Source organism: Diplotaxodon limnothrissa, linkage group LG10 (assembly GCF_057381915.1).
Source record: "Diplotaxodon limnothrissa isolate DT_005_m linkage group LG10, D_limnothrissa_male_GT1.1, whole genome shotgun sequence".
In the NCBI taxonomy this organism is placed as follows: Eukaryota; Metazoa; Chordata; class Actinopteri; order Cichliformes; family Cichlidae; genus Diplotaxodon; species Diplotaxodon limnothrissa.
In genome coordinates this window covers 35,607,066-35,616,634 of record NC_140605.1, presented here as the reverse complement: position 1 = coordinate 35,616,634, position 9,569 = coordinate 35,607,066, and the positions used below count along the sequence as shown (strand labels likewise).

Sequence of the window (9,569 nt, the reverse complement as noted above, 5' to 3'; positions counted from 1 at the left end):
ATGCTCAGGTGGTGTCTAGGCCTCACGCGTTGGGACCAAGTCATGAATGAAGACATCAGAAAGCGGCTCGGCATCGCACCAATCACGGAAAAAAATGTGCGAGGCACGGCTACGGTGGTGCGGACACGTATTACGCTCCGACGACAGCTCAGTGGAAAAAACAGCAATGAGGCTTGAGCCCGGAGGTCAGCGACCCCGTGGCAGGCCAACGAAACGCTGGATGGATGGAATAAAGGAAGACATGAAAACGCTAGAAAGAAGGAGAACACACAGTTACACACCGTGGGCGAGTCACAGTGTGTAACTGTGTAACGTGCACTGGACCCTTTGGCGGGCCTCTTTTAGGCCCCGGCCCATATATTTGACCCCCCTCACACACATGCCTGCAGACCGGTTTAAAAGCAGCGACTGCTCAGCAGAACGAGTGTCCAGGTCTGTGTGGCTGAGGCCTTCGATGGTTTTAGAGCATCAGATCAGAGATCACCCAGGACTGCCAACCACACGCCCCCTGCCTGATCCTCACTGTGCCGGAATCCCTTCCTGTTAACAGGGAGTTCTTCCTCCCCACAGTCCAGACCCACATTCACTCCACAGTCTCATCCTCCTGATCGAGTCTGAACTTCTGATTTCTGGACACAAACTCCAAAAACGGTCTATGAGGAAAAACAGCAGCACCACCAACGAAGAAGAAAAGGAAAGCAGTGCATGATGACCTCAGCGTGTCCATGACGAGCAGCAAAAAACCGAAACGTAACATTTCATTGTTTTATTATCATCTTAAACGTGATTCTAGCAATAATGAGACGGGCTGCCGGTCTGAGGCGTGTTCGGCCTGTGTGCCGTCGTCTGTTTCTGCAGCTTTTAGGTCGTGTTTTGTGGCTACTGTCATTCAGTAATAACAGTTGTACACCAGCAGAGGAGTGAAGCACGCCGTCTCCAGCTGTGCGTCTAATCTGGATGAAAACACAGCTGCTCGCAGTCGTTTGAGGCGTTTCAGCCTCTCTGTGGTTTTTCTATCAGTGAAAGTTTCAGTTTCGTAGTCTGACTTCGCACACTCGAGGACCGACAGCGCTGACGACAGGCGGTCTGCAGACGCTCTCCAGATGTGTGGGCGGAGAGCGAGGCTCAGCCCAGACTCTGGGGACGCCAACCCCACCCTCCCCTCGCTCCGTATGGGTGGAGGTCGGCTGAGCTCACTGCTGCTGGAAGCCTTAACCTCTGATCTCACGCTTTTCCTGCTTATTCTTCTCTCGCTCGCATCGACACAAGCGCAGAGCTGTGACCTTTGACCCCTGTAGCGCCACAAGAACATGTACACATCTGAAGGAAAACTGAGCGCTGATGGCGAGGTACTGTTCAGCTGGTCATTAACAATGTTATTCAATCAGCCAATCGCATGGCAGCAACTCGACTCATTCAGACACAGAGACACGGCCAAGACGACCTGTGATTGGTTGTTGAGCAAACCTCTCCTCTGAATTTCTGCTGCGACATTCAGACATCTGCAGCAGCTGTTTGATGATGTCATGATGATGTCATGTCAACATGGACCAGAACCTCTGAGGAATGTTTCCGGCCCCGCCTTGAATCTGAGCTGCGAAGAATCGAAGCAGCTCTGAAGAAAAGGTGTACCTAATATATTGGCACAGACCGTATGTACTCAAACGCCATGAGCCCAGACGTCTGTGCACGCCTGCGTCGCTCATCAGCTGGCCTCCAGAAGTCACCCAACCGGCAGAGAGGAAGGCGGGGCCTAAAGAGCAAAGCAGCTTGTTTTAAAGACAAAGAAGGATTATTTAAAGCAGTGAGTCATGCAAAGCTGCTGTAGGAGAGTCAGTTTTCACCGTTATTTCAACAGGAAGCTGCGGGACTGTGTTAGGGTGGTCAGGGTGGGGATGGGGGTGTCACGGGACCGCCGCAGCTCGCCAATGTGTTTATCAGACAGTTCATGTCTGACGTCTGAGAGAAATGACGCAGTGACACACTTCTACTGCTGAGGACGCCGGTGGAGCACACCCGGCTGTTGGAGTGTTGTAACGGCGTCCTGTTGTAACGCTCGCAGCTTCAGAAAAAAGGAAGCCCTCAGCAGGAACACGCCGCTGTGGTTTCATGTTGAAATATAGCAGGAACTCCACTGCAGGCTGCGTGAGCGCAGAGGTGTGGCGCTCATTTCAACACGTCAAGCTCACGTACGGCAACACCATCGCTATCATCATCGTGCTTTCACAGACAGAAAACTGCATCACGCTGCACTTCCTCTAATGTCCACTAGGTGAAAACACAGCAGCTTTAGCTCTGCTCGTCCTAACGCCAAGCGGCTCGGCCTGAAAGCAGACGCGAGGGGAACAGAGTCACACTGCGAGGACAAAAAGAGGAAGCAGAACAGAGCGCGGTGACCTGCAGCCGGCCGTGTAAACGCTGCCTTCCTGGAACTGTGTGATTAAAGTGTGAATCTGCTCTTTTATTTTTGGAGACAGTTAATCAGTAAGAAACCCGTTAGAGACACGAGATGCTGAGCTGGCGGCGAACAGCCTCACGCTTCTGCCCGCAGCCAATCGGGGGAAAGGGAGGAGCCTCTGTGATGTCACCCGTTGGTGGACTGCACCTGTGGAGACATTCTGGACGTCACCGTCTCAGCTTTGGGTAACAAAGGTTGGAGCAGGACATGGTGCACGCTCAGTAAGTGGAGACCCACAGAAGCCACACCCAGCTTTATCAAAAGTCTTGAGCCTCCCCCCCATTTGTTTTTTACCTTTTCCTTCCAAGCAGCCGCACAATGTTTGAAATGTACATGAGCAACGGTTTCTTTCTTTGGACATCGGCTGCTTTTTCACTCCAGTCCGGTCCTCGCACCTGACCACAGAGTTCACCCGCAACTCTGAGCTGTGACCCAATAAAGCACGACCAGCGTTGTGTCCACACACACAACTTAATTTTGTTACCAGCAGCCTGTCACACAAACACAGTTTGACATACAAACAGGATTTTTGCACCAACAAACTGATTCCGAGTGACACAGGAGCTGAGAGACCTTCAGGCTGATGGTCTACTGCTCACTGAAGCCTCATCAGAGACGTCCCAGTGAGGACGTCCCAGTGAAGCGTGGCTGTCGTGGGTCCAGCTGCAGGTCGTCAGTGTTGCCGAGATCTTTGATAAACTGAATTACAAAGTCTGATCCACCAGCAGGAACATCTGGAAACATCTGGTTATCATCAGCTGTGTTTTTTTCTGTTCTCAAACCGATCTCCCTGTTGGAGTTCAGTCTTTGTTCTCCTCGTCTTTCCTCGTTTTGTGCATTTTCCATTGTTTCGGTTCCGGGTCGCTGCTCATTGGTCGACCGGTCAGTGCTACCTAGCCTGACCGGTCTCCCCAATGTGATGTTTGTGTTTTGTATGTACGGTGGGCAGGGCATCTATCTTAATTGCCCCTTACAGTAAATAAAGTCTCTCTGACTGATCCTGACAGAGAACAGAACACAGGCAGAAACATCCAAAGAAGAGCTTTGAGTGATTCTCAGGAAGCCTGGAGATCCTCACAGAGCTGCTCACAGCTCAGATTCACTTTCATGCTCGTTAGCGGTGCATAAACTCTATTTACATGTGTCCATAAATCCTGTTTCCTGTTGACAGAAGTCATAGCTACATGTTCAGCTAGATAAAGAGGATGCACCTTTATGATTTTTGTAAACAAACACTGCAGGGCTGCAAACAGTCACATGACTTCACTGTCATCACCTCTAAAGCTCCGCCCACCTCCTGTAGTCTCACGTCTCCACCTGCTAGCCTGTCCCCTGCTGTGGAAGCGTCTGACGTTCTTGACGAGAGACCTCGGATCAGAAAAAGGGCTTCCAGACGAGGGAACAGGAAGTGCAAACTGCAGGCTGGTGTCAGGCAGAGGCTCGCTGCGTGCTGAGCTCAGCTCGTGTATCGGGCACTGACACAGAGCTCTGAAACACGCAGCGGCTCCATGTCCACTCGACTTCTTTACATTTGTTTGAGTGTGAGACTTCACGTTATGGAAAACTGTGGTGCTGTTCGCTGCCAGCCTCAGAGTAACAGCTGGGCTCTGGCGTCCGGCTCTAATGGGAAACATTTCTCTGTGGTGACGGTGACCAGCGGCCGCCGTCTCTTTTATGAGTGTTCTGGCTTCGGGTGTCTGTGTTTCAGGAAGTAACAAAGAGCTTTGGTTTTGTCTCGTCAGCTGTCTTCTTTTCTTGTATTTTTATTTTCTTCTGCTGGTTCAGAGCGAGCTTCCTGAGCCGCAGAGGAACTGAGCCTTCCCACAGCCGGGAACGTCTCTAAAACTGGAGCTGCCACTTTTACAGAAGTCCTCGCGGCTCTGTGGGCTTTTTCTGACTTTCAAAAATGAGAAACCCCCTGTGGCAAACACACCTGCTGCACAGGACCTCTCACAGCAGCAGCAGCAGATTGTGACACATCCAGGACAAAAAAGGGGAACTTGAAGCAAACGGGGCAGAGTACAAAAATGTGTCCTTGCCGTTATGAAGCAAGCGAACGCTGGCGTGCAGGTCAAACAGCTGCTACCACAGTGTCTCCGCTCCACGCCGCCCTCACCGTAAAAACACAGCAGCCACAGAAACATCCAGAGAAACTAAAGTGCTGGTTTTCCTGCTGCGTGCCATCAGTCAGCAGACGAACGTCTCTGCAGGACTCATCTCTCAGCTGCAGCCTTAAATTGTTTTATCTTTATGTTCTTTATAGACCATCATCATCTGATAACTGGGCTGTGGGTACTTGGTGGTTCTCGGGTGCGTGGCTGGATTTTCCGGTGTGGCCTGGGGTGGCTTCGACCTGTGTCGGGGGGTGGGGCTCTGCTGGGTAGTGGGCGGTTCTTGGGCACCTGGAGCCCTGAGATCCGGATCTGGGTTTGCACTGATGTGACCCCTTAGCAGTGCGCGCTCCTCCTTCCTCCTCCTGCTGCTGGAGTCGTCGCAGAGGCGTGTGGACTCAAGTCCTCGTTAATCTTGGGGGGGCCGTGGATGATCCATCTCTGTCTGCCTCTGGATCCTGGGGGGCGTCGCTGTAGCCTCCCACACACACACTGCTGTTGTTACAGCTGCAGCAGTCGGTGATGATTATTCTGTTCGCACTCATCTCTCAGCTTATTTACTCTTTATTACTCTTATATTTTTACAGCACTGGGACTAAAAGGCTGAAGAACAAACTTCCACCAGCAGAGGCTGTTGGGCTGCAAACACACATTTACAGCAGTGGAGAAAATTTCACCAAACTGGGGACAGAAACTCCAGAGAGCAGTCGAACTCCCCGGGATACTGAACCAAACCACACTGACAGCACAAACACAGAATACCAGAGAAACGTTACAGGCCATCGAGTCTCACCGTGAGCGCCCCTCCATCGGGGGAGAAGGGGGCGGTGCACAGTTCGTCCTCGCCCTGACAGACGCTCCGACTGCCAAAGAGGAACCGTCTGTGATGAAACCGAAACGGGAAGGGTTTGCCCGCCATTCTCTTCATCCAGCAGCAGCTGGTATGAAGGAAAAGTGTTCCCCGAAGCCGGCGTGTCCAAACTGTCCGCTTTCAGTCTTATTTGCACCCCAGGCTCAGAAATAACAAACTGCACCGAATCCTGGACCTCAACCGAACCTGCACCACCCAGAAATATCCCAGCAAGCATCAACATCGCTGCCCCAAACACACAACGACAGGCAGCGCCGAGCGGGACTACGGCGGCTGTAACATGTCCAGACCAGGTGAAAACACGTGTCCACGAAACACCTGAACGCACCAGCAGCACAGAGATTAACCCACACGAGCCCAGAACATCAAACAGACCAACATCACACCAATCCCAGGATCAAACCACATCAATGACCAAACAGCAGAGAGGTGGGTCAGAGGTGGGCCCGGGTCACGAGCTTCGCCGCACTGACACCGCCGCCCTCTGACTTCCTGTCTCAGTCCCGGGGTGCCTCGGCTAGCTGACTGTGATGTTTCTGTTTCACATCTGAGTGCAGCTGCCGATGCTCTGCGTGACGTCGTCGTGGACAAGATTAGTCGTGTTTTTCCAGCATTGACACAGATTTTTGTGACTTTCTCGCAGTGACTTTACCGTCTCACACTTTTGTAGTTTAGGTGACAACACCCGAGTTCCTGCTGCAGCTTCGATGTCATGAAAATTCAAACTGAAGAATTATAGCCTGAACTCTACATTAGGGCTGTGTTACATTAGTGTTTCTCTGCAGATACTTCCAGGAATAACTCATGAACCTCAGACGTGGAAATTAGTCTCTGAGATGGACGGTCAGACATCTACAGGTTAATGATGACTGGGATTAAACCAAATCGGGGCTAAAACAACCAAAAATATCAGCAGACTTAAAGCACCGGAGGCAGCAGACCCGGTTTGGGACAACCGAGCACCAAACAACACGTCACTCATCCAAGACTGTGAGAAGATTCAAGCTAAAACCGCAAAAAGCAAGATGAGCGCCGCCCAGCACGCCAGCTCAGACCAAACTACAGACGTTTGACTCACATGTGAAAGTCTCGCCTTCACCACCAGGCTTGGATGTGTGTGTGTGTGTGTGTGTGTGTGTGTGAGTGTCACTCCTCTGCAGTCTGATAACCAAGTGAGCTAGCATTAGCTGATAACTTAGCATGCTACCCTTTTGTCCAAATATGGTCACTTCCTGCTACAAAAATAACTAAAAACTCAGAATGTGAAATTTAAAAAAAACAAAACCCTGATGCATGACGTCAGAGGCCTATGTCCATCTTTTGTGTACAGTCTGTGTTGCCGGGCTCAGTGCGTAAAGATGTTTTCTTGGCTTGTTGTGTCAGCAGATCACTGATGTGTTCAGTTCAATAAACATCCTAAACTCTGATCTGCTCCTCACAGACAAAACTAGCCTGTGCAGGTAACATTAGTACAGGTACTGTTCCCCTGATAATCCATAATAATCTGAATAAGATGATGCTTCACACTGTGATCGTGGGCATGTCAGCAGCAGGCACACTGCGAGTGTGCTGCAGTAAGTCAGTCGTTACTCAGGTATAGTGCGTGTACACTGCTGTGACACTCTCACAGGGACAAACTTTGAGTTCAGTCATTTCAACATAAACAAGAGTTTAGCAGAACCAGCTGTTCAGGTATCGATCAGCACTGATCGTTATTGTTTCTGAGAATCTTTAACGCTACACCAAGTTCAAAACAAGAAGTGACACGCACACGCACACACACACAGGGAGTGGTCGCACTCCATCTCCAGTTTCCTCCAAACATCAGCGCGCGCGCGCACACACACACACACGCACACACACGCAAACACACACACACACACACACACACACACACACACACACACACACGGGTTATCGAGCCGCTGCAGGAGAAAAATCGATCAGCTGACGGGAATTAAAGCCGGAATCAATAACCCGCTAAAGTTTTGACAGAAGGAGGAAACACACACACGCACACACACACACACACACACACACAAACACACACTCACACGCACTCTCAGCTGATCCGGAGCTCGGAGCGGGTAAAGCTCAGGGACTCACCGGTCATCAGTGCTCCTGTCCGGGCGCGCAGCTCCGCTCAGTCCCGCTCCCTGTGTCGGTGTGTGTGAGTGTGTGCGTGCGAGAGGGACAACGGATCTCTATCTCAGCGCGAGGCGGGCGGGCGGAGCTTAAGTAGAGGAGGAAGTCCGAGAGGCGAGCGAGAGGAAGTGGAGCAAGTTTAAGGAAGTTTACTCTGAGTGTGTATTTGTTGCGCGCGTGTGTGTTGGGTGGAGGCAACACCGGACTTCTGGTCAGTCCAGAGTTGAGAAATATTTGAAATATTTTCATCCTCTAAAAAAAGTTTCTGAAACAGCATGAGGGTTCAGCCCTGCCCACCTCCTGTTAGACAGACAGGTGTGCTGCACAGGTAAGACACAGGTCCACACTCAGCTGTTCAACAAACATGAACTCAAACTGTAATGAGGTGAAACACGGGCGGCAGGGACACTGACCTCCTGAGGCACAGTTTTTGTGAACTGTGGCAGTTTGTGCATGTAAATGGAGAGTCCTCTTCACACACTGAGGTTAATTATGGAGTTCCACAGGGTTCAGTGCTAGGACCAGTTCTGTTTACATTATAAATGCTTCCCTTAGGCAGCATCATTAGAAGACATAGCATACATTTACACTGCTATGCAGATGACACCCAGCTCTATCTGTCCATGAAGCCAGATAACACACACCAATGAGTTAAACTGCAGGAATGTCTTAAAGACATAAAGACCTGGATGGCCGCTAACTTTCTGCTTCTTAATTCAGATAAAACTGAGGTTATTGTACTCGGCCCTGAAAAGTTTAGAAATATGGTATCTAACCAGATTCTTACTCTGGATGGCATTACCTTGGCCTCCAGTAACGCTGTGAGGAATCTTGGAGTCATGTTTGACCAGGACATGTCCTTCAACGCACATATTAAACAAATATGTAAGACTGCTTTCTTCCATTTGTGCAACATCTCTAAAGTTAGAAATATCCTGTCTCAGAGTGACGCTGAAAAACTAGTTCATGCATTTATTACTTCCAGGCTGGACGACTGTAATTCATTATTATCAGGATGTCCAAAAAACTCGCTGAAAAGCCTTCAGCTAATCCAAAATGCTGCAGCAAGAGTCCTGACAGGGACTAGAAAGAGAGAGCAGATTTCTCCTGTTTTTGCTTCCTGTTAAATCCAGAATTCAAAATCCTGCTCCTCACATACAAGGTCTTAAATAATCAGGCCCCATCTTATCTCAATGACCTTGTAGTACCATATCACCCTATTAGAGCACTTCGCTCTCGCTCTGCAGGCCTACTTGTTGTTCCTAGAGTATTTAAAAGTAGAATGGGAGGCAGAGCCTTCAGTTTTCAGGCCCCTCTTCTGTGGAACCAGCTTCCAGTTTGGATTCAGGAGACAGACACTATCTCTACTTTCAAGATCAGGCTTCAAACTTTCCTTTTTGCTAAAGCATATAGTTAGGGCTGGACCAGGTGACCCTGAATCCTCCCTTAGTTATGCTGCAATAGACGTAGGCTGCCGGGGGATTCCCATGATGCATTGAGTTTTTCCTTTCCAGTCACCTTTCTCACTCACTATGTGGCTGTGTCCCAATTAAGAGACTGCACGCTTGAAGTACGCATTTTAAGTGCGGTTACGTCACCGCCACGCGACGACGGCTGTTTGTTTTTTTTTAAACTTTATTTATCACATTATAGACATACAGTCAAGTAAAACAGGGATCATATAAAAGATAACATTGTGGTAGTACAATGAGGAACAGAAAGAGTGACAAAGACAGTGAGACAAAAGTGAGTACAAAAATAAAATAAATTAAGGGGAACATAAATAAACAGAAGTTTGCAAGAGCCAAAATCAAGTTAGCAGTTTCAACGCGACGACGGCTGTCCCAATTCGAAGTGTACTCCAAATGCGCCGTTTTTTTTTCTCCAAACTTTATTGAACTTATAAAGCGAACAGTCAGTCATTCCAGTTCAGTTTGTACAGTAGACATACAAGGCAAATAAGAGTAACAATATACAGCACAAT

At 49.5% G+C, this 9,569-nt stretch overlaps 1 protein-coding gene across 1 annotated transcript in view; it reads right to left on the bottom strand.

Moving 5' to 3' along the window:
* The window catches only part of rhogb (ras homolog family member Gb), a 12,074-nt gene extending 4,443 nt beyond the window's left edge, over positions 1–7,631 (bottom strand). The window contains exon 1 of the mRNA XM_085364763.1: positions 7,547–7,631. The gene's annotated coding sequence lies outside the window, so the exon portion shown is untranslated. The remainder of the gene's footprint in view (positions 1–7,546) is intronic.
* Positions 7,632–9,569: the final 1,938 nt, after the last annotated feature.